The sequence below is a fragment of the Podarcis gaigeae genome, assembly GCF_964106915.1.
Source record: "Podarcis gaigeae genome assembly, chromosome: 3".
Classification (NCBI taxonomy): domain Eukaryota; kingdom Metazoa; phylum Chordata; class Lepidosauria; order Squamata; family Lacertidae; genus Podarcis; species Podarcis gaigeae.
The window spans coordinates 119,089,812-119,115,031 of NC_139680.1; the positions used below are offsets into that span (position 1 = coordinate 119,089,812).

Sequence of the window (25,220 nt, forward strand, 5' to 3'; positions counted from 1 at the left end):
GCTACATTGAAAAGGGGCATGTACGCTGGTCACAGTTTTGAAGGGGAGTGAAGAACACACACACACAAAAAGGTAACTTGTTAATTTAACATTTATTTCTATGAGGAGGAGTAATTCTGAGGGGTCAAACAAAGAAATAATAAAAAAGTGACAAAAAAGTTATTTTTATAATGACAAGTTTTGCGGCTCCCGGTTTTTTTTCCTTCGGAAATGGGTCCAAGTGGCTCTTTTTGTCTTAAAGGTTGCAGACCCTTGTTTTATACCAAGTCAGATCATTGGTCCTTCTGGTTCAGTAGTGTCTACACCGATTGGTTGTGTTTCCCTGGGGTTTCAGACAGGAGCCTTTCCCAGCCATACTTGGAGAGTCCAAGGACTGAATCTGAGACCTCCTGCTTTACCTTCCCTCCCTGACTCCATAGGACTCTATAGCCACTGATGGCTCTTGGCTGCATAATGCAGATGAACTGAATGTCAAGCTAGCACTTTGCGATGTATTTCAGGGTTGAAAGCTCTTTCAGCCAAGCCACAACTGAGTTGGTGTGAACCAGGCACCCCCAAACTCGGCCCTCCAGCTGTTTTGGGACTACAACTCCCATCATCCTTAGCTAACAGGACCAGTGATCAGGGATGATGGGAATTGTAGTCCCAAAACACCTGGAGGGCTGAGTTTGGGGATGCCTGGTGTGAACTCTCCTGTGGTAGTTCTCAGGCCTATTTCTTTAGGATGCGGTCATTTCCAAAGGCTGCAAGATGAAATTTCTTAACCAGAGATACCTCACAAAGAACATGTCTCAAACCTGAAGGTTCACATATGCCAACGGCGTCGCTTGCCATGGAGATAGAATGTAATTCCCCTAGGAAATGCTTAAAGTTTAAGTTCTTAAAAGCAGTTATGATGAGCTCTCCTGTATACTCCAGGTCAAGTGGTGGGGTGTGTGTGTGAAAAATCCACATTTGTGAACTTTTTTGGATGCGACTGGATGGTATGCAAAACCCTGATTGCAATGATCTTTCAATTAATGTGCAAATGACAATTATGAAGCATTTGCATTCTTTAATGTGGGTTGTTATAATTGCATGTATCAGGAAACGTGCCCAGGGCTGCCGACTCCCACCTTGCCTCAAGTAGTCCTATTGTTGTACCTTGTGGCAAACCCCCATCCTCGCTGCCCCAAATTGAAATACAGAGCACATTGGCACACTTGTTCCCTTATTCCCTGCAGACAGGAAGACTAAGAGGATGTTCGTAGGGAAAGAAAGGCGTGAATTCTCTGGTGCTAAGGTGCTGCGAAACATACAATTGGATCCTGTCGCGCCCCCGCCCCCCCACACTGTTTTTCTTTTCATTAAAAGAGTTTCAACAATATGGCGCCCTGCCACATTTCCCTCCAAACACTCAGAAGCTGCACTCAGCCAGTCTGTTTGCACTGTAGGTGTGTCTCTCCAAAGAAATATCTGCAAACTTCCAGTGCAAACAAAGGGGTAGTGTAAGGCTTCTGCTGGGGGCTGGATCACGTAGTTGTCTTCATTAGGTGAGGACTGCATCTCATGCGAATAGGCTGGCATATAGCCAGCACCCCCGCTTTTCAGGGCTGGCAGTTCACACATTCAGCTCCCAGTCATGCCATGTGCGGAGGAGCTGGACAGAGCAATGCTTTGCCTGTCTGCTCAGAACTCAAGCACTGCCAGGTAACTGTGTACACTTGGTTCTCAAACGTAAAACGCTCCGGAAGTCCATTTGAGTTCTGAAATGCTTGAAACCCAAGGCCGTGGCTTCCGATTGGTGCAGGCGCCCCGGAAACAATAGCCAGGTGTTCAGCTTCTGAAAAACATTCGAAAACCAGAACATTTACTTCTGGGTTTTCAGCGTTCAGGAGCTGAAATGTTCAAGTACCAAGGCATTCAAGAACCAAGGTTCCACTGTACAAGTACCCTTCGCCAAACTGATGCCCTCCAGTGACGTAGCGTGGGTTGCCAGTGACCAGGGCACGCAGGTATCCTTGGTTCTGCCCACCGACACGCTGGAACGAAGGGGTAATAGCTTGGTGGCATACCCGAGTGGGGGCCATGGTACCCCGTGAGGGTCAAGCATTGCGCTGTGCAGAGGGTGCCCTAGCAAACCACCATTGCCCAAATCCACTCCTCAGTCCGCCCACACAAACATTGGGAGACTTTCTCTGTGAGAGGGAAGGTGCACTATTTTTATTTATTTATGATTCTTTCCTTTTCTTTCCTTTTAAAGTTTTGTGCCCCTAATAATTTTGCACCCAGGGCAAGTGCCCTGGTGGCCCCGCCCAAGCTACGTCACTGTGCAACTCCCATCTTCTCCAGCCAGCATGGCTGCAGGATACTGGGTGATGGGAGTTGTAGCCCAAGGGTGCCAGGGTGGGAAATGCTGGTGTACATAGCCAAAAGGAAGGATGTGAATCTGCAAGGCAGCCCAAGGCGGTTGCTTCTCAGTTAATCTAAGATCCAGGGATCTCGCCTAAAGCCAAAACTGTGTATTGCCACAACACATTGGGTTCAATGGTGGGTGGGCTTGCGAAAGCCTTTATTCCCAGAGGCCCAGACCCTTTCTACTACAGTGGTACCTTTGTTCTCGAACTTAATTCGTTCTGGAAGTCCAAGAAGAACCAAAGGTGCGGCTTCTGATTGGTGCATGCGCCCTGGAAACAATAGCCGACAACCGCATTGGGTGTTCGGCTTCTGAAAAACATTTGAAAACTGGAACAGTTTTTGGCATTCGGGAGCCGATTTGTTCGTCAACTAAGCCGTTTGAGAGCCAAGGTTCCACTGTACTACTACTACTACTAAATTCTGCCAAGTGCGTAAAGCTGAATGCACATGTTAAAGGCCCTCGGAGCTGGACCTCAGTGTCTGGGCAGAACGATGGGGGTGGAGACGCTCCTTCAGGTATACTGGACCGAGGCCGTTTAGGGCTTTAAAGGTCAGCACCAACACTTTGAATTGTGCTCGGAAACGTTAGTTAGGTTAGTTTCCAAAGACACCCCCCACCTCTGTCCATCATCTAAGGAAGCAAAAGGCATTGTTGGAGTTCAAGCCCAGGTGAAAACAACACGAAGGGAAGTTGCAAAGCCAGGGGGTGTGTGACTAGGAAGGAGATGTGGGCTGTAGAGTGTCCTGTGGGCCATATTGAGAGACCTGGAGGGTTGCATTCAGTCCCTGTAGCCTCATCCACTGGTGTAGCTTAAGAAAAGCTGGTGGTGACTCCGGTCTAGTGTTCTAACGCAGTTCTTTTCCTGCAAACCCACCCGCCATCCTTTGTGAAGGGCAGGGGGAGTGTTGAATTCTGTGGCACTCATTTGCCGGCCAGCAGAGACGGGAACTCTAGGACAGGGGTCGGCAACCTAAGGCCCATGGGCCACAAGCGGCCCATGGGGGTCGTTTAACCACCCCATGGACCCCCGTCACCTGCTTGGACGCCTCCCATGCACCGCTAAACTGGTGCAGAGCAGAGGGGGGACCACCTTCCAGGACGCTGGCCTGCTTCCCATTGGCTGCAGGAAGCTCCTGCAGCCAATGGGAAGCTGTGCACACCACCTCTTCTCTGGAAGGAGTGCTGGAAATAGCATTTGCGCATGTGTGTGTGTGTGTGCACTCACGGGGTCTGCAGGACCGTGAACTGGCCCAAGCCACAAAAACTTTGCTGACTCCTGCTCTAGGAGCATTAAGGGAGCATAGATGGGTAGAACTCATTCACTCTATCAAGGAAAAATTCTTCCAAATCAACACGTGCCCAGATTCTAAGAATGCTCAGATTGCATTTCACTTTTTATTTATTTCCTCCTTTAAAGAAACTGTTTGTCCATAGTGATTCTATACTATGTTTTTTGGGGGCGGGGAAACACCAAATGCCTAGAAATCCGCGATCTGTTTGGCTCACATCCTGTGGCTTCCCATATGCTCCCTTCGTAAGCAACCTTTGTGCAATTCAGACTGCGCAACAGGGCCAGCCCTGGGTCTGCACTCTCAGTTTTCTGCCTTTGCCCACTTTGGCCCTTTTTTCTCTGTTTGGGGACCCAATGTCTCCCTCTCCTTCCGCCCAGGTTTGTGCTGTAACCTATAGAGAACTAGCAGGACACCTTGGTTAGAATCCTGGTCTAGGACCTGGGAGACCAGGGTTCATATCCCTGATGAGCCATGAAGCCGGCTGGGTGACCTTAGGCCAGTCTAACCTACCTCACAGGACTGTTGGGAGGATAAATGGGAGGTGGGGAGGTGTATGTACACCCCCTTGAGAGCCTTTGAAATAAGGTGGGATATACATATAGTGATAATAAAAGCTATTTAGGCCTTTCTCACTCCCTGTTGGGTGTGGGTGCGTTTTCCGCAGACCAAAAGTCTAGATAGCGCGGCCCTCAGCCTCCAGCTGGCGGCCAGGCAGGTGCGCCCTTGGCGACGCGCAGGTAACTTGCCGCCGCTCCTGGAAGCTCCGCTGCGCGCCACCCCCCTCCAGCCAGGTGCCTCCGCCGCCCGCCCGTCGGCAGCTTTCTCTCCTTTTGCGCGCCCGCCACTCCCTTCCGCGCGCGGGGACTCCATTCCGGGGGCTGCCTGCAGCCGCGTACGTGAGGCAGCCTGTGCCGGGGACAGCCGAGGGGAGGGGACTGGAGGAGGAGGCGGCGGCGGCGGCGGCGAGGGCGGAGGGAGCGGGCGAGCCGCGGCGGAGCTGGAAGGGGAATTTCAAAACAAGCTGCGCGAGGGAAGGAGGGAGCCGAGCTGGCAGGCGAGGCGGAGCGCGCGCGGAGCTGGTAAGCCGGGGAGGGGGCGCACGTCGGGGGCTGGCAGCGCGGGCGTGGGGTTTGATATAGGGGGTGGGGAGGGCTGGTTGTGCGGGTGGGCGACGCTGCTCTTGCAGCTGCACGGCGGTGAGAGAGGGGTGTGTGCGAGGGGGCGCGCCGGCGACGCAATCCCCTCGCCTTGCGCCCGTGCGCCCTAGCCAAGCTGCACGGGCCATTACGCGCTGCCCGAAGGCGCGCACTCTTTTCTCTCCCCACGCGTGTCTCCCTCGATTTCTCTCCTCCTGCCGTGGCATGCAACACCCCCCCTTCTTCCAGGGAGGGCGATCGTGCGTGGATCCCCCCTCCCTCTCCAACCGTGCAGCCTCCTCTTGCGCCCCCCCCCCCGATCGCTCCCACTTATTCCCAGCTGCAGCCCCGGGATCCTCCGCTTTCCCCTCGACGGGTTCTCGCCCGCCTTTTGCTTTCCCCGCTGCAGGAAGCCCTTCGCCGCCTCCGCGGCTTTTTGCGCGCACACCCGCCCGCCATCGCCGGTGATCGCGGAGGAGTGCGCACTTCTGTTTTGCTCCCCGCGTGTTCGCCACGCCTCCTCCACCTCCGGGCCGTGGCGCTGTTTTCCGCGCGCGGCGAGGCGGCACCCGCGGGCGCTTTCGGCCCGGCACACCCCCGTCTCGCCTCCGCGGCCGAGCCTTCCCCGCGCCCTCCGCTTCGGCCTCGCTCGCCGGCCCCCACGGGCCAGCTGGCACGCCCACCCCCGCGACAGCCGGGCTGTGGCACCGCGCGGAACGGTGGATGGTGGTGGACACGGGTCGGCATGCGCCACGCCCCCTCCCCTCGCGGCCATGTCGCGGTAGTGCACGGACCTCGCACCCCTCCCCGAGGGGACCTGATCCTGCCTCGCGAGTGGCGTCGTGCGTCCGCAAGGCCGCTTCCTCGGTGCGCGCTGCGACGGCGCCCGCGGGCATTAGGAAGGCGCCTCGATCGAATGAGCTTGGATGCGTCCACACAGACCGGGGCTTTAGGCATAATGGTTTGGGGCATTCTGCCTGCAGAGGAGAAGCTTTACCGGTGAGCTGCGGCCCTGATCCGTGGCGAAGCAGGGGTCATCCCCTCTCTCCAAGATTCGCTTGTTTGCTGCATTTCTAGCCTGCGTTTACCTCCAAGGAGCTGGAGGTGGCATGCATGGTTCTCCTGCTCCTTTAATCCCCACAACAACCCTGCAAGGTAGGGCACCCAGGACCAAGTGGGGGATTTGAGCCCTGGTTTTCCCCAGGTCCTCACCTGACGCTCTAACCACTGGGCCACACTGGCTCAAGTGGAGATACTAAGGACTGAACCAGGGAGAGACCTTCTGCATACATTGCAAAGTGGCTGCCAATATCTTCCAGACCTAATTCAAAGTGCTTGTTTTGACCTATAATGACTTTTACGGCTCAGGACCGCAAGACCTCAAGGACCACCTCTCCACATATAAACCGTTCCGGATTCTGCATTTATCATCATAGTCCCTTCTTGGTGTGCCTCCTCCCTGGGACGTCTGGAGGGTGGCAACGGAAAAAAGGGCCTTTTCTGTGGTGGCTACCCCTTTGTGGAATGCTCTCCGCGGGGAGGTTTGCCTGGCATCCTCGTCATACTGTATATATTTTAGGAGCCAGGCAAAGACCTTCCTCTTCAACCAGGCCTTGGGTTGATTAATATCCTACAGCCTTTTAAATGTACCTGTGGGGAAGGGGGTGTTGCTGTTTTGCTGTTCTGTTTTAATTATTTACTTGTGTTTTTACCTTGTATTTAATTCTGTGAACCGCCCTCAGATAGTAGTAGTAGTAGTAATAATAATAATAATAATAATAATAATAATAATAATATAATATTTATATCCCGCCCATCTGGCTGGGTTTCCCCAGCTATTCTGGGCGGCTTCCAACAGAATATTAAAATACAATAGTCAGTTAAACATTAAAAGCTTCCCTGAACAGGGCTGCCTTCAGATGTCTTCTAAAAGTCTGGTAGTTGTTGTTCTCTTTGACATCTGGTGGGAGGGCGTTCCACAGGGTGGGTGCCACCACCAAGAAGGCCCTCTGCCTGGTTCCCTGTAACTTGGCTTCTCGCAGGGAGGGAACCGCCAGAAGGCTCTTGGCGCTGGACCTCAGCGTCCGGGCCGATTAATGGGGGTGGAGACGCTCCTTCAGGTATACAGGACCTGTTTGTTATGTAGTTATTTCCTTGACATCTGGTGGGAGGGCGTTTCACAGGGCAAGGGCCACTACCAAGAAGGCCCTCTGCCTGGTTCCCTGTAGCTTTGCTTCTCGCAATGAGGGAACCGCCAGAAGGCCCTCGGAGCTGGACCTCAGTGTCTGGGCTGAACGATGGGGGTGGAGACACTCCTTCAGGTATACAGTAGACACTCGGGTTGTGAACGTGACCCGTGTGGGATACACATTTGTAACCCGTGTCTGTGCACACGCGGGTTGCGATACGGTGCTTCTGCGCATGCATGACCGCCGAAACCCGGAAGTAACCCGTTCTGGTATTTCCGGGTTTCGGCAGTCCGCAACCCAAAAAAACACAACCTGAAGCGGACACAGCGTGAGCTATGACTGTACTGGACCGAGGCCGATTAGGGCTTTAAAGGTCAGACCAACACTTTGAATTGTGCTCATCTTTGGATGAAGGGTGGTATATAAGTTTAACAAATAACAATGAAATAATAATAATAATGTTATGGGCCAGCCATGGCCTAGGTAGGCTAATAGTTTGATCTGGGGTAGGGCAGCTCCTTGCACATTGAGGGATGGAGATTCTGGTGCTCCCCTTTAAGACATTGCTGGACTCCCAACCCCCATAAGCCTTAGCAGCCAGCCTGGCCAGTGGTCAGAGATAATGGGAGTTCTAGTCCAGCAGCATTGGAATGGCCACGCAGGTTCCCTCACAGGCATGCTTGGTGGGGAGGCAGGCAGGGCCTTCTTGGTGGCTGCTCTCAGACTTTGGAACTCCCTTCTAGACTGGCTCACTCCCTGTTGTCCTTTGGGAACAGGGCCGTCTTAAGGATATCCGGCACCGTGGTGCAAAGATCCTTCCGGCGCCCCCCTCCCTTCCCCAGAGTTGACTTTTTTTAGGGCTGGAGGAGGCGGGCAGCGGCTGGAGGGTGGCTCCTCTGGCAGAGAAGAGGTGGAGGCTGGACAAGCCACCTCCTGGCTCAGCTGACCGCTTTGTGCCGCGGTGGGCATGGCAGGCAGCGCACCGAGTGAGCGGGCCTGCGCCGAGTGAGCGAGGGTGCATGCGCTGCTCCCGCCAAGCACCGGCTCGGTTTTTCTGGCTGGTGGGGTAAAGGAGGGTAGTTTTGTTGGCATGGCCTTCAGCTGCCGACTCCTGTAGAGCCACCTTGACTGTGGCCCTTTCAGGCTATGAATGAGAGCAGTTGCCTCGAATGCAGAAAATGGCCTTGTGGCCACTCCTGGCTTCCACACTTCTCGGCCCTCTTCAACTATCTCAAGGGCTTTTCACATAGAAGATGGAGCAAGTTTGTTCCCTTCTCTCTCGAGGGCAGTACCTGAACCAATGGATTCAAGTTACAAGAAGGGAGATTCTGGCTAAATATCCAAAATAACTTTCTGACAGTGAGAGCCGTTTGACAGTGGAACAGCCCCCCTCCGAAAGTGGTGGACTCTCCTTCCTTGGAGAGCTTTCAACAGAGATCAGATGGCCATCTGCCAAGGATTCTTCAGCTGCAACTCCTGCATTGCAGGGGGTTGGACTAGATGATCCTTGGGACCCATCCAGCTCTACGGTTCTAGGAATCTTTTTTTTTTAAAAAAAATATTATTAGTTTTTTAGCATATCATTTCCCACAATTATTAAACATACTTTTATATCGCATACAATTTTTTGACTTCCATCAATCACATCTGAAAATTTTCCAATCTTTTAATTTAATTTACATTTCTAACTTGCACTATTACATTTAAATGCCATAATGAATGTCTCCCTTCTTTCTCTTCTTTGCAATCTTTCATATATTCCTCCACCTAATGCCACGATGGAACGGAACTGAATTTATTGGCTTTATAGCACACCTTTTCCTCCAAGGAGCTCAAAGTGGTGTAAAGTCAGACCTCGGGTTACAGCCGCTTCAGGCTGCATTTTTTCGGGTTACAGACCTGCCGAAACCCGGAAGTACCAGAATGAATTACTTCCGGGTTTCGGTGGCCGCGCATGCACAGAAGTGCTAAAATCGCGCTTTGCGCATGTGCAGAAGTGCCGAATTGCAACCTGCGTGTGCACAGACGCACCGCTGCGGGTTGTGAACATGCATCCTGCATGGATCACATTCACAACCCAAGCGTCCACTGTATATGTCTCTCCCCGCCTCGTTTAATCCCAGCAACAACCTTGTAAAGTATGCTAGCCAGAGAGGCCCACGGTCAGCAAGCGAGCTTTGAGTTCAAAGGGGGATTTGAATCCTGGTCTCCCAGGCAGCATTCGAAATCCACCAGACGTCTTTCGCACCCGACAGTTCGAAAGCACATCAACGTGCAAGTAGATAGATAGGTACCACTCTGGCAGGAAGGTAAACGCTGTTTTCATGTGCTGCTCTGGTTTCGCCAGAAGCAGCTTAGTCATGCTGGCCACATGACCCGGAAATAATAACTAATAATAATAATAATAATAATAATTTATTATTTACACCCTGCCCATCTGGCTGGGTTTCCCCAGCCACTCTGGGCAGCTTCCAACAAAATATTAAAATACAGTAATGCATCAAACATTAAAAGCTTCCCTAAACAGAGCTGCCTTCAGATGTCTTCTAAAAGTCTGGTAGTTGTTGTTCTCTTTGACATCTGGTAGGAGGGCTTTCCCCAGGGCGGGTACCACCACCGAAAAGGCCCTCTGCCTGGTTCCCTGTAACTTGGCTTCTCGCAATGAGGGAACTGCCAGAAGGCCCTCGGAGCTGGACCTCAGTGTCCGGGCTGTCTACGGACAAAAACTGTCTACGGACAAAACGTCAGCTCCCTTGGCCAGTAAAGCGAGATGAGCGCCGCAACCCCAGAGTCATTTGCGACTGGACTTACCTGTCAAGGGGTCCTTTACCTTTACCTTTTTATCAGCCACTTGAGACCAAGTGTAGATGTCCGGGGGGGCCAGAATGGCGCCCGACGTCTCCACCACCTGGAGGTGCATTCCTGGGGAATCCTTGGGTCTTGCCTGTTTTCACACACCAGCAATGCCTCCTGTAGAATTCCGTTACGTTTTTTATCTGCACAGCCAATGAACTTCAGGAACAGAGAAGCCATCTTGAAAAATACGACTTTCGAGACGCCTGGCCCCCAAATGGCAACTAGGCATTCTGTTTTGGCACCTGCGAACCCTGTTTTAAGGAGCCGTTTGGCTCCTAGCTGATATACCTGAGCTTCTAAGTTTGCTCCCAGGTCTGGCACACAATGCAGATTGCCACACCTTTATTGGCTGGCAGCTGTTTATATGCCCAATAGTATACCTGGCTGCTCTTTTTGTATGCTCACCTGTGTGGGTGTCTGTGTCACTGACGCCAAACATAGGTAGTCTGGAGCCGGGGAGGAATCGCCTCTTTTCGACAGGCGGCTGGTTCTGTGTGATTTCCCCCCTCTTAAACCACAGATGACTATCGCAGGCGTAATTTCAAGAGGAACAAGCTATGTTAGCTGTTGCAGCACGCAGCAAATGGCTCCGGTGGCACCTTGGGCGTCTAGCCCATTTTGCACAAGAGCTTCTGTCACGATAAAATCGGTTGTCGCAGGGCCGCACGGTGTCGCAAGACCTGTCGTCCTCCTGTCACAGAAATGCCACACGGGGTGCCTAAAAATCCTTCTGCGTTAGAAACTTGCGTGGGCTACAGAATGATGGTAGGCTCACATGAAGCTGTTTTCTTTGGAGGATAGAGTTACGTGCAGCAAGCGAAATAATAATAATAATAATAATAATAATAATAATAATAATAATAATAATTTATTATTTATACCCCGCCCATCTGGCTGGGTTTCCCCAGCCACTCTGGGCGGCTTCCAACTGAATATTAAAAACAGTACAGCATCAGACATTAAAAACCTCCCTAAAGAGGGCTGGCTTCAGTTGTCTTTTAAAAGTAAAATAGTTGTTTATTGCCTTGATATCTGCTGGGAGGGCGTTCCACAGGGCAGGCGCCACTACCGAGAAGGCCCTCTACCTGGTTGCCTGTAACCTCACTTCTTGCAGCGAGGGAACCGCCAGAAGGCCCTCGGAGCTGGACCTCAGTGTCCGGGCTGAACGATGGGGCTGGAGACACTCCTTCAGGTATACTGGACCGAGGCCGTTTAGTGCTTTCAAGGTCAGCACCAACACTTTGAATTGTGCTCGGAAACGTACTGGGAGCCAATGTAGATCTCTCAGGACCGGTGTTATGTGGTCCCGGCGGCCGCTCCCAGTCACCAGTCTAGCTGCCGCATTCTGGATTAATTGCAGTTTCCAGGTCACCTTCAAAGGTAGCCCCACGCAGAGCGCGTTGCAGTAGTCCAAGCGAAATGATAGAATGCCCTTCATCTCACTGCACATAGAAAGCTAGCAGGTCAAGGAGAAGGCCAGGCTAGAGCCTGCTAGTTTGCTATGTATCAGGAGGTTGTTTTCTGTGGCAATCGGGGAAGAGTGCATCTGCCGCATCCGTCGATCGATTCTTATTGACAACTCTTTTTAAAAATGTTTTTATCTAGGCAGTTGTTTTAACTGGTTTTATGTATACAAACTATTTTAAATACAAAAAAATTCCTTCCAGTAGCACCTTAAAGACCAACTAAGTCAGTTCTTGGTATGAGCTTTCGTGTGCATGCACACTTCTTCAGATACCTGAAGAAGTGGTATCTGAAGGTGGTATCTGAAGAAGTGTGTATGCACACGAAAGCTCATACCAAGAACTGACTTAGTTGGTCTTTAAGGTGCTACTGGAAGGAATTTTTTTTGTTTTGACTATGGCAGACCAACACGGCTACCTATCTGTATTTTAAATACAATGTTGTAAATTGCTTTAGGATGCTGCTGTATTTGTTTGTTATTATGGTGTGTGTTCTTCTGTCGTTATATTGTAAACTGCTCTGGGGTCTTCAGATGTGGGGTGGTGTAGAAAACTAATAATAATGAAAATAATTATTTTGGCTTTTTGTGCAATCTGCCTACTGGCTTGCCACCGTAACATCACAAATACATCTTTCCCCACAACCAAAGTGTTCTAAAGCCAGGTTTGAGGCACTCAGCCTTATCTATACGCACCTTTGGCAATTTGGTCTACCTTTCCTATAGTTTTGTCATCTCTAAAAGGGGCGGAATGTAAGGAATTTTAAAGGTGCCAGTAGGTCATATCCTAGCCCTCGCTTCCCACTGGAAAGGACAGTGGGAGGAAGGGATGCTATCACCACTGCCACCCCCACCTATTTTCCTCCTCCCTCTCAACCCATTTTCCTTTTGTGTCGTGTCTTTTCGTTCCAGTTTTGTAGGCATGAGGGCAGGAACAACCTTACGAATGATTGTTCCAAGCCGATCTGGGCAATGGGATAAAATGCTTTCAGCAGCTTTCTACTAGGCTACATACCGTATTTTTTGCTCTATAGGGCGCACCGGACCATAGGGTGCACCTAGTTTTTAGGGGGGGGGGATATAAAGAAATTTTATATCTTGGCTTCCTCTTTAGCCGCGCGCAACCTCTCCAGCCAGGGCACAAGCCAAGACACCGAACAGGATGGATCCTGCTCTCGCTGTCTTGGCTTCGTTTATAGCCGCAGGGCTGGGGCGTGGGGAGCCTGAGCTTCCCCCGACCCCAGCCCCCAAAACAGGTCCAGGAGCGGTGGCAAGATTGCGCGCAACCTTGACGCTGCTCCCGGAGCTTGCGGATAGCTGCTTGAAGCCCGGGGAGAGCAGCGCCAACTCCCACTGCGCTCCCCGGGCTTCAGGCAGCTATCCACAAGCTCCGGGAGCAGCGGCAAGCTTGCGCGCAGTGCTGTGCTCCCCGGGCTTCAGGCTGCAGGGTGCTATCCGCAATAGGATATCTTGCGGATAGGTGCCTGAAGCCTGGAGAGCGAGAGGGGTCGGTGCGCACCGACCCCTCTCCCTCTCCAGGCTTCAGCGACAGCCTGAATTCGCTCCATAGGACGCACACACATTTCCCCTTCATTTTAGGAGGGGGAAAAAGTGTGTCCTATAGAGCGAAAAATACGGTATTCTTTGCATGCGTTCCACCGGCCTTTCAAGCTCCCCTCTCTCCTTTTCCTCTTCCACCCTGGGTGCCCTTTCCTAATATCCCATTGCCGGCTCCTTTCTGCCTCTGGGCAAGACCGCCACACCCCCCTCCGTGTAACCCTCCTCCTCCCTGTCTCTCTGCCGGAATATGCTGAGGCTGTCAGATCTAAGTTTACAAGCTGCAGGCTTTCCTTCAGATAGAGCTGCTAATCTTTCCCTTTTCCTTCCTGGAGACTTTGACTGTTAACTCTTTTCGCGCAGCTGCCTTTGGGAAAGGAGGGCCGTAGCTGAGCAGCAGAACATCTGCTTGGCATGCAGAAAGACCCACGTTCTGAACATGTCTTTTTTAAAAAATATTTTTATTGGTTTTTAACATACAAAATTACAAAACATATACCACACAATTTATCACAAATACATTCTTATTGGACTTCCATCAGCACCTCTGATAGTCCTCCGTCTTAATCACCTCTTACGCATTTCCTAAATTAATATTGCCTTTACATCTCTTAACATATTGCATCTCCTTCTCCATTTTTGCAATATTTCTAATGTTATTCCTCACAGAACTTCTTGCAAACCTACAAACGTCGTCTGATCATCGCAAATACTTTTCAAATAATCCGTAAATTTACTCCAGTCCTCGGTAAACTTCTGGTCCCGCCGGTTTCGGATCCTTCCCGTTAGTTTAACAAGTTCCGCATAGTCCGTTAATTTCATCCTCCATTCTTCCATCGTTGGTAATTCTTCTTGCTTCCATTTTTGGGCCAATAGTATTATTGCCGCTGTTACTGCATATAGAAAAAGCTTACATTCCTTTCTATTTATATCGTTTCCAACAATACCCAAGAGAAATGCTTCTGGTTTCTTTATAAATGTATATTTCAACATTTTTTTCAACTCATTTTATATCATCTCCCAGAAACATTTCACCTTTTTACATTCCCACCACATGTGATAAAATGTTCCCTCTTTTTCCTTACATTTCCAACATTTAACGTTCTGACCATCTCTAGGATGGACTCGGAAAGGTTCCTTTGCCTGAAACACTGAAGTGCTTCTGCCGGTCAGTGTTGACTGTATTGAGCTAAATGGAGCAGAGGCCTGACTGGTATATTGCAGCTTTCTCTGTCCTGCGAATGGCCCTGGCACAGTGGCAAAGCTTTTTCCTTGCAGGGAGAAAGTCCCAGGCCTGACCCACAACCTCTCCAATAAGGACTGAGAAATACTCGGTGCCCGAAAGACAGAGAGAAGCTGTCAGTCCGTGTAGATCACACCATTGGATCTCAAACCTTTTTCTCTGAGCCACTCTTTCAGAATGCACATTTGCCGTGCCAATTTTTTTATTGATAAGGATTAGGCTGGAAAACAAAAAGAAACAACAGTGCTTGATTTATAATATAGAACACAATTTTTTTATTGATAAGGATTAGGCTGGAAAACAAAAAGAAACAACAGTGCTTGATTTATAATATAGAACACAACTACTTCATAATATCATCAGAAAGTATAAAATGACGCAGCTACCTAAGAACACAAATCATTCCCAAAATATAATTAGAAACGGGCCTCTTACGTATGTACCTTAAGTACGTCTACTCTACAAACTCAATCAGAGGTGTGAGCTTGCTTTTGCCGGCTGATTTCATTTATATTAGGTTTAATTTGAGCAAGCAAACTCTCCTCCTTGTTGTTGTTTAGTCGTGTCCGACTCTTCGTGACCCCCTGGACCAGAGCACGCCAGGCTCTCCTGTCTTCCACTGCCTCCCGCAGTTTGGTCAAACTCGTGCTGGTAGCTTCAAGAACACTGTCCCACCATCTCGTCCTCCGTCGTCCCCTTCTCCTTGTGCCCACCATCTTTCCCAACATCCGGGTCTTTTCCAGGGAGTCTTCTCTTCTCCTGAGGTGGCCAAAGTCTTGGAGCCTCAGCTTCAGGATCTGTCCTTCCAGTGAGCACTCAGGGCTGATTTCCTTCAGAATGGAGAGGTTTCATCTTCAATGGATAGGTTTGACTCTCCTCCTATTCGGCACAAATAAGCCTTTCTCTTTTCTGATCTGTCATATTTGTAAGAGTTGAAAATCGTGGCTCACAATAATATGTCACAGAGAACTGTAGAATAGCCAATGCTTTTGAAGAGAGGCATGGGTATTACTTTTGGTTGTATATCCAGAAGGAGTCCAGCGGCATACTGCTGTGTGAAACTGAGACTTGGATAGCTGTCCTCATATTGTTGACTAACTTTCTTTTTTGGCGGTTTGCTCATCGAGTCTTCTGCAGCGCTCTGTTCGAACAGCGATTCTGGATCTTGACTAGGATTGTCCTCAGTTTTGCTTGATGCTCTTGCTCCCGTTTTGAAAGGAAATCTACCCATATTCTGCAAATAAATTAAAAAATATTTTGATAATGTAGTATACAGTGGTACCTTGGTTCTCAAACGCTTTGGTACTCAAACAACTTGGAATCCAAACATTGCAAAGCCAGAAGTAAGTGTTCTGGTTTGCGAACCTTTTTCAGAAGCCGAACATGTTCCATTTTGAGTATTACACTGAGGTGTGTCTATTTTTGCTATTTATTTTGCCTTTTTGTTTTTGCGGCTCTTTTTGTTCTGTTTTTGTGACTGCGTGGAACCCAGTTCAGCTACTGACTGATTGATTGTGTGACGGCAGTACGTTGTTTATTGCTTTCATTTCATGGATCAGTGGTCTCGTTAAATAGTACAATTCATGTTAAATTGCTGTTTTGGGGGTTGTTTTTAAAAGTCTGGAACGGATTGATCCATTTTGCATTACCTTCTATGGGAAAGCGCGCCTTGGTTTTGGAACGCTTTGGTTTTGGAACGGACTTCCGGAACGGATTAAGTTTGAGAACCAAGGTACCACTGTGCTGCACTGAAATGTTTCCATGTTTATCTGATTGTCCTTGAACCTTCCCTCCACACTTGCCATCCTCTCTTGCCGTTTTAACCTCACTGTGTGCTGTGTTGCATATGTTATCTTTGCAAATATGTACATAGCTGCTAAGCAGGGCAATCTCACCTGGACGTAAGCTGTACGGAACTTGGTGGGATTTACCTCTGAGGAAATGTGTACAGGATTGCGATGTTACAAACCATTTGAGGGGGAAATGTTCTGAGAGGGTTCCAAGAGGACAACCTGTGAACCTCAAAATGCTTGGCTCAAATCTCAGCTGAGGATTTAATGGGCAATTGCAACCTGCCTCAGTTCCTCTGTCTGCAGTATGGGGGCAAGAACGCGTCTCTCAAAGTTGTTGTATGTTAACATGTGTCTTTGTGATGTGCTTTCGGTACTTAATCAGCGCTCACGGCTGGAGGTTGTTGTTGGTGTTTTTTTTAACAATAATATTTATTAAGTTTCATATAAAAACACAACTTCAACATAACAGCAATAGAAAAAAACAACGAGAAAAAAAGAAAAGAAAAAAACCCCAAAGAAGTAAAACATTTCCAACCCCATCATACCACCACAAACATAGATACAATAAAACTTGATTAATTAAAATCCAACTTCATAAACATATTACTTGACTTCCTCAAATCTCTTCCAACTGAATTTCTTTGTAATTGAATGTAGCAGTTTCCAATATCATTATTTCATATAACAATAATCCGGTCATAATCATATTTCCTAACTTTTCTTATGGTGTTATTTCTTATTTATTTATTTATACAGTACTAATTTAATCCCAAGCCTAATTAATTCTTTCAAGTAGTTACAAATCTTTAATATTACAATATTTATTCAAATAATCTTTAAATTTCTTCCATTCTTCTTGATATTCCTCTTCTTTCTGGTCGTGGATTCTCCCGGTCGGCTGGAGGTTGTTATAGTGGTTGCAACATTGCATAGCCTAGTTTAATGTTGTGTAGCCTATTAATAATGATAATATTTATTTGTTTTTAGCATTGCTATCCTGCATTATGGGGGGGGGGTTGTATTAGACAACGTCCCTTCCAACTCGAGGGGGTCTTTGTGGATCTCCCCCTCCTTATTTAACCCCCACAACAACTGTGAGGTAGGCTAGGCTGAGAGTCAGGGACTGGCCCCCAGGGGCACCCAGTAAACGTCGAGTGGCGAGATTTGAACCCAGGTCCCTCCTAGGTGCTAGTCTGACGTACAATCTTCACCACTGGCTCTCTAGATAAGGACAGAATGGTAACATCTCAATGGTAGTAGCATTTCGCGTTTCACCTGGATTTAAATGGCCAAGCAAATTTTGCAGAGGGTGTGTATGGTACTTCAATTTTTATTTTATTTTTTAAAAATACATACAGAAGCTAACGGTGCGGTCCTGTGCGTGTTTACTTGGAAGTAAGTCCTGTCTTCAGTGGGACTTACTCCCAGGCAAGGAGTCTATAGAGTTTGCAGCCTAGGTGGGCCTTACTTACGAGTAGGTCCCCTTGAAGACAGCGAGGACCTCTGCCTTGCGACTCAAAACACAACCTTGCGGCACAAAACTTGTGACATTCCCTGTGAGATTTCGGGTCGCTGGCAGCTGTGTGGGTGGGTGACCAAACTCAATATTTGCTGACTGGAATAAAACTTTGGCACCAGGAAACTGGATTTCGAAATTCACGGGTTACGTTCTGATGGCCTCCGGGATGAGTTTACCTGCGTTTTGAGCTGCGAGTTGTCACTTCCTCTCCATTGACCTGGGAGCCTAAGACCTGGACATTGTACTATTGAAGATGAACAAGTTGTGGGTTTTTTTACACACAGACACAGAATTTTGAATCCCGTGATACTTTGCCTGCTCTGAATATTCTTCATATAGTTTTTACAGTTGCTTTCAATCAAAGAGTTAAAATTTTGCTCAAAAATGCTTCGGGCGTAACAGACTTTCTGGAGTGCTTCAGTAAATAGTTGGTGTTGGGTTTTTTGAGGTATTTTTTAAAAGGTTTTTTTTCCTTTTTTCCCTAGACATTTCACCATTCAGTACTAGTTGTATAGGGCACAGATTTTGCAATTTTCCTGCCCCCTACGGGCCGCTTGAAAATTGTTGAGGGTCTTGGTGGACGACTTAAATATTTCTCTATGACGCAGTGTGCAAGGAGCTGTGCGATTTTTAATTGTTTTTTTAACAGCAGCTGAAAAGCTTGTGGACTGCTGGTATATTAAAACAACGAATCGTTTAAATTTTATATTACATCTTTTTTAATTTTAATGATCATTTCTCATTTTTGTGTGTGTGTTGCATCTGTGTTGTTTTAATTTGTGTAAGCTAGTCTTGGGGGGGGGGAGGCAGGATATAAAGAATGCGATGATAATGATGATAATCTGAATGCAGCCCTGTTTAGGGAAGTTTTTAACGTTGGGTGTTTTATCGTGCTTTCTACATTTCTGCTGAGAGCTGCTCAGAGTGGCTGGGGAAACCCAGCCAGATGAGCGGTAAAAGGTAAAGGGACCCCTGACCATTAGGTCCAGTCGTGGATGACTCTGGGGTTGCGGCGCTCATCTCGCTTTATTGGCCGAAGGAGCTGGCGTACAGCTTCTGGGTCATGTGGCCAGCATGACTAAGCCGCTTCTGGCGAACCAGAGCAGCGTACGGAAACGCCGTTTACCTTCCCGCCGGAGTGGTACCTATTTATCTACTTGCACTTTGACGTGCTTTCGAACTGCTAGGTTGGCAGGAGCAGGGACCGAGCAACGGGAGCTCACCCCGTCGCGGGGATTCAAACCACCGACCTTCTGATCGGCAAGCCCTAGGCTCTGTGGTTTAAAACACAGTGCCACCCGCGTACAGTCGTACCTCGGGTTAAAGTCGCTTCAGGTTGAGCATTTTCAGGTTGCGCTCCATGGCGACCCGGAAGTAACGGAACACGTTACTTCCGGGTTTCACCGCTCACGCGTGTGCAGATGCTCAAAATGATGTCATGTGCATGCGCAGAAGTGGTGAATCGCGACCCGTGCACGCGCAGACATGGGTTGCGTTCTTCCCTGGATGCGAACGGGGCTCCGGAACGGATCCCGTTTGCATCCAGAGGTACCACTGTATTGTTATTAATAGCAGTAAAAAAATAAAATAAAACCAAAATAAAAATATAATAAACAGCAGCATTGAGTGTTGTCCTGCTGCCTCCCTGTGGAGGGTGGGGCACATTGAGGCTTTTGTTGTGTGAGCAGAGCATAGGACCAGACCTAATCTTCTGATTTACTCATTGGGTGACCCACCCACCTGTCCGCCCCCTGCAGGTATTGCAGGTATGCAGTGCTCTTGCAAAGAGAAGGGGTGTGTGAGAGAAATGGAGAAACAAAGAACAGAATGGAAGCAGAGAGGGGAGGCGTAGGCTGTCCTGGTTGGCTTTTTCTTATTCATAGCTTTATCGCTGTATCTTTTTGTAAACAACCACTGGGAAATCTCCCTGCAGGGTACTGTGGGGGAAAGCCTTCGCCCGTGTGGTTCTCAGCAGATTACAGTCACTCGCAGACAGTCACAATGCGGCTTTAGAGCTCAGAGGTCGACAGTCGATATGATTTCCTCGTTGCGCCAGCGGCATGGAAATGCCAAGGGCAGAGAAGCCCCCGGGGGCATCATCGCCTTCGTAGACCCGATGGAGGCCTTTGACCTCGTCAGCCAAAAAGGACTCTTCACTGTCCTCAACGAGATAGGATGCCCACCTGAGCTTCGCAAGAGAATTGCATCCTTCTGCAAGAACACGCAGCACTGTCTAATAGGATGGACACCTTCCCTATAGAGAATGGTATGAAACAGGACTGTGTTCTCGCCCCAAACCTCTTCGGCATATTCTTCTCCATTTTGTTCTCCAATGCCTTCAGCTCGTCTGAAGACAGCTTGTGCAGTCGTACCTTGGAAGTCGAACGGAATCCATTCCAGATGTCTGTTCGACTTCCAAAATGTTCCGATTGGAAGCCCAGGAAGCCCAGTTCAGATGTTCGGGTTCCAAAGAATGTTTGCAAACCGGAACACTCACTTCCGGGTTTGCGGTGTTCGGGAGCCAAAACGTTCGAGTACCGACTGACATTAACATATGAGAGTGTGCTGGAGGTGAAATAGTTAAACAGGTTACCCAATCAGGACCCAGGGGGTGGAGTCAGAGGGACTATAAAACCAGCTCTGGGAGGAGTTTGTTGGGAGTTGGGTGGTTGGTTGGAGTGGGAGTGAATTGGGATAGAGTCTGTGGGTAGGTTGAGTTAGTGTAGAGAAATTAGCTGAGTCAGGAACAGTTAGGAGCTAGGAAGACAAGGAAATATCTGAGAGGTGGTTTAGTGAGTGAGAGCAGGTAGCGGAAGTTACAGGTCTGGATAGGCACCCCATGATTGTAATTGACCGATACCGTTTATGAAACCACACACTTGTTAAACTGCAATAAATAAACAGAAGTTTATGTTCCAATTGAAACCCTGACTGGCCTCCGTATTGTACCAGGTAGGGCCTGGGTGGTGGCAGCGAGAAATAAAGTGGTGGCATGGCAGATGAAGGTGATGGACTACATGGAACTGGCGGAAATGACCGGCAGAATCCGAGACCAGGGAGAAGAGTCGGTGGAGGAAGATTGGAAGAAATTTAAAGACTATTTACAGAAACATTGTAAAATTAATGAATGTTAGAAGGATGCTGGAATGAAGTTATGTGCTTTTAGCAGAAATGCTATAAAGGATTAGGAAAAAACAGACTGTAAATTGGTGAAAGGAGGGAAAGTAAAGTTACATTATGTTAAGATAAATTACAGGACAGAAATTGGAAAAGATGGAAAGGATTTGCTGAAATAGTTAACCGAACTAGAATACAAAAAAGGGAGGTGTGAGGAGGTCAAGGAAACAAGCAAATGAAAGATAAGTTATGGGAAGAGTCGTTCTGTTTTTTTAATGGATGTTATTTTTTCCTGTTTTCTTCTTTTTATTTTCTTTCTTTTTTTTTCTTTATTGTGATGTGTTGTTTTCCTTTTGTAACTTTTAAAACTGTAATAAATATTATTATTTTTTTTAAAAAAAGAGGAATCAAGTGGTGGCACAGGGATCAAGAGACGGTGAAACGTCCAGGGACCCTGTGTGATCACCACACCAAGGCTTTTCAGGATTCAAGGTATGACTGTACTTCTGTTCAAGGAGCAATGGGAGCCTGTTCAAGCTGACACGTCTCCACACCAACCCAAAGTGGGTCCTTATCCCAGAGATGTTTGCAGACGATGTAGCCTTGACATTGCACCCCAAGGAAGCTCTCTACAGAGACTCGCCAACTGCTTGACCAAGCCTCACCATCAGCCTGAGCGAAGGCCAACATCCTGGGTCATTGTCAACAGTCCACACATCCGCATTGGTGATTGTAATATTGAGGTGGCTAATGCTATTCTGGGCTGCATCCACAGAAGTCGAGGGTCCAGATCAAGGGAAGTCAGAGTCCCACTTGGTCAAACCCTCACCTGAAGTCCTGTGTCCAGTTTTGGGTGCCATAATTTAAGAAGGATGTTGACAAGCTGGAAGGTGTGCGCAGGAGGGCAACCAAGATAGTCAAGGTCTGGAAAACCAAGCCTGATGAGGGATTGTGGGTGTTTAGCTCAAGAAGAGGACCCAAACCAACGGATTCAAATTACAAGAAAGGAGATTTCAGCTAACCCTAATGAACTGAAAGTTCATAATGTTTTGGGACTACGACTCCCATCATCCCTGGTCCTGTTAGCTAGGGATGATGGGAGTTGTAGTCCCAAAACATCTGGAGGGCTGAGTTTGCCTATGCCTGCTTATGAAGAACTTTCAGATGGTAAGAGCAGTTTTGACAGTGGAACGGACCCCTCCGGAAGGTCTTGACTTTCCTTCATGGCCTGAGCTGCCTCACAGAGAGTTATTCTGGGGATTAAAAGAATCGCCGTTACAGATTTGAGCTTTGAAGAAAAGACGGAATATACCGTAAATGCAATAGATAGATAAAACAAACCCAGGTGTGGTGAGGTAGCGACTGCAGCAGGATTTCACCCATAGCTCCCATAAAATGGGCATTTTGTCTTGTTTCATGGAGTAGATTTCAGACTGAAGAGTAGCCTGAATTTGCATGCATGGCTATTAAAAGGGCTATCTGTATCGTCAGAATTCAGTGGCCTAAAATTATCTTGGAATATTTTTTAGCCCGCTCCGTCTGGAAGCCCAGACGGCTAAGAACAGCTCCTTACTCAGCAAAGCAGCAATGCTGTAAGACAGGCCCAGACTGATCCCATTTCGCAGATGAGGGCATGTCCGCCACGGAGTAGAGGCTGCTCAGAGCCATGAGATATTTTTAACTGGTTTACTGGAATTATTTATATCCTGCCTTTCTAGCGGTATTGTTGAACCCTGGTCTTGCCAAGTCCTAGTCCTGCGTCTTAACTTGAGAGCCAGTGTGGTGTAGTGGTTAAGAGCGGTGGTGTAGTGGTTAAGAGCGGTAGTCTTGTAATCCTGGGTAACCGGGTTCGTGTCTCCGCTCCTCCACATGCAGCTGCTGGGGGACCTTGGGCCAGTCACACTTCTCTGAAGTCTCTCAGCCCCACTCACCTCACAGAGTGTTTGTTGTGGGGAAGGAAGGGAAAGGAGAATGTTAGCCGCTTTGAGACTCCTTAAAGGGAGTGAAAGGCGGGATATCAAATCCAAAAACAAACAAACAAACAAAAAAAAACCTTGGCTTTCTCTTTGAGCAGGCCAGCATGCTCATCCCTGGCTGTGATAGCTGACACCCACTCCAAACACAGTCTGCCTAACCCCTTAGACCAGTGGTGGTGAAACTCGGCCCTCCAGATGTTTCGGGACTACAATTTCCATCATCCCTGACCACTGTTTCTGTTAGCTAGGGATGATGGGAGTTGTAGTCCCAAAACATCTGGAGGGCTGAGTTTGGCCACCACTGCCTTAGACCTATTAATAATAATAATAATAATAATAATAATAATAATAATAATAATAATATTTATTTGTACCCCCGCCCACCCATCTGGCTGGGTTTCCCCAGCCACTCTGGGCCGCTTCCAACAAAGATTAAAAATACATTAAAATGTCACACATTAAAAACTTTCCTAAACAGGGCTGCCTTCAGATGTCTTCTAAATGTCAGATAGTTGTTTATCTCTTTGACATCTGGTGGGAGAGCGTTCCACAGGGCGGGCGCCACCACCGAGAAGGCCCTCTGTCTGGTTCCATGTAGCTTTGCTTCTTGCAGTGAGGGAACCGCCAGAAGGCCCTTGGCGCTGGATGTCAGCGTCCCGGCTGAACGATGGGGGTGAAGACGCTCCTTCAGGTCGTTTAGGGCTTTAAAGGCCAGGCAGCATGGCAGGGTTTGACACCCGTCAGCATCACTGAATGTCCACAAGTTGTTGTGTTATGAGAGCGGAAGAAGACTGTCTCTCTAGCTGCTTTCTTCACGCCAAACATAGTTGCATAAACTTTTATCGTGTTGCGTTTTGCTTGCCTTTTCTCTAAGCTAAGATGTCCTAAGCGTCGCAACCTTCCCTCTGACGGGATTTGGTCCACCCCCTTGATTTTTTGAGTCACCTTTTTGTACACCTTTCCAATTCCTGCTACCATCGTTAGTGCGTAGGGGTGACGGGAACTGAAGAGAAGAATAGGTTGCTGGATCTAATCCAGAGGGGCACCCTGTTGGCTAAACGTGTTCTCAACCCAACTTGATTCTCTCTACTGGTCTACCTTTTCACCATCTCGATCCCTATCAGAATCCTGGATATGAAGTGATTTTTTTGGCGGGGGGATTAAGGGAAAAGGCTATGGAGATAAGTTGTATTTGCATTCCTATCTGGCTATGGTCACCTTCAGGGACGCGGGTGGCGCTGTGGGTTAAACCACAGAGCCTAGGACTTGCCGACCAGAAGGTCAGCGGTTCGAATCCCTGTGACGGGGTGAGCTCCCGTTGTTCGGTTCCTGCTCCTGCCAACCTAGCAGTTCAAAAGCACGTCACAGTGCAAGTAGATAAATAGGCACCGCTCCGGTGGGGAGGTAAACGGCGTTTCCGTGCGCTGCTCTGGTTTGCCAGAAGCGGCTTAGTCATGCTGGCCACATGACCCGGAAGCTGTATGCTGGCTCCCTCGGCCAATGTAGCAAGATGAGCGCCACAACCCCAGAGTCGGTCATGACTGGACCTAATGGTGAGGGGTCCCTTTACCTTTATGGTCAGCTTCAGATGGGCAATATAATCTGGGAGAGATCCAGGCACGTGCTGGAATCTGAAATTTGCACAGTTAAAAGTGGATTAAAGTGTGCTGCTGTCCTAGCGCAACACACCCATTTTTAAAAGGGGTTTGGGGAGCGATGAGGAAATGCGCTTAAAAGTGTGGGATGAACAAACGGTTAATGGGAAGATGCATGGCATGTCAGGATGAATGCTCGTTGTTGTAGACCTGCCCCATGAATAAGTTGGAACATATGCTCTGTAGAGATTGGACACCGTCTAACCTCCGTGGAAGCTTTGCGCAAGCGAATCAGGATGAGTGTTCAGTAAATGGCACATTCGGATGAGCCTATAGCAAGGGTGTGAAGCCCCTGGTTGGAGACATGGCTGTCAACTCCGTCTAACTCCAATTCCAAGCTTCCATTTCGTGGGAATGTTGTCAAAGAAGCGCTCTTGGGAGTTTCGCTTTCTCCAGGAGCGTTCTGGAGGTTAGCTTGAGGTACCAAGGTTTTCCTTGTGACCCAGGCTGGCCATTTTTGACGGGGGAATTGCAGCCTCTTCATCCCATGCGATTGTCGTCCTTTGCTGGCAATATGATGGCAGGATCCCCTCTGAGTGTTTCAAGAGGGGTGCATGTGTGGCAATTAAAGCAATGTAAACCCAATTTACTTTATGTTGTTTATAATAATAACAGTAATAATAATAATAAATTATTTATTTCCTGCCCTCCCCAGCCAAAGCCGGGCTCAGTGAATTGAAATGTTTTGTAATGTAAATATAAGGAATTGATTTAGCGACAATAAGGTGAAGTATTATAATTTGCCAAAGGGTAAATAAGTGCTTATAGAAATGCAAAGAATATGGAATGTTATGTGGAAGTCAGAAGGAGGGAGGGAAGGAGGTCGATGCTCTTACAAGAGTAATATATTAAGTCATAGAATTATGTGATAAAATGTGAATAAGATTTAATGGAAAACTCAATAAAAATTACTTTTAAAAAAAAGAGATAATGGAGGTTTGGTGGTCCCCTGTATGGTGCCTTTCCCTGGTGCCAACCCCAAGCCAGGCCCTCTGCACATGCTCAAAAGACATGTTCTCTCCGCTGC

General features: G+C 48.3%; 1 protein-coding gene across 4 annotated transcripts in view; it reads left to right on the plus strand.

Moving 5' to 3' along the window:
• The window catches only part of ZNF395 (zinc finger protein 395), a 446,083-nt gene that overhangs the window by 3,518 nt on the left and 417,345 nt on the right, over positions 1 to 25,220 (plus strand). The window contains exon 1 of one of the 4 annotated variants that reach the window (XR_014562757.1): positions 4,521 to 4,769. The exons of 2 other annotated variants lie outside the window; for them this stretch is intronic. The gene's annotated coding sequence lies outside the window, so the exon portion shown is untranslated. Of the gene's footprint in view, positions 1 to 4,520; positions 4,770 to 25,220 lie in introns of those variants that run through there. One more of the 4 variants, XM_083733483.1, reaches the window with a different exon arrangement.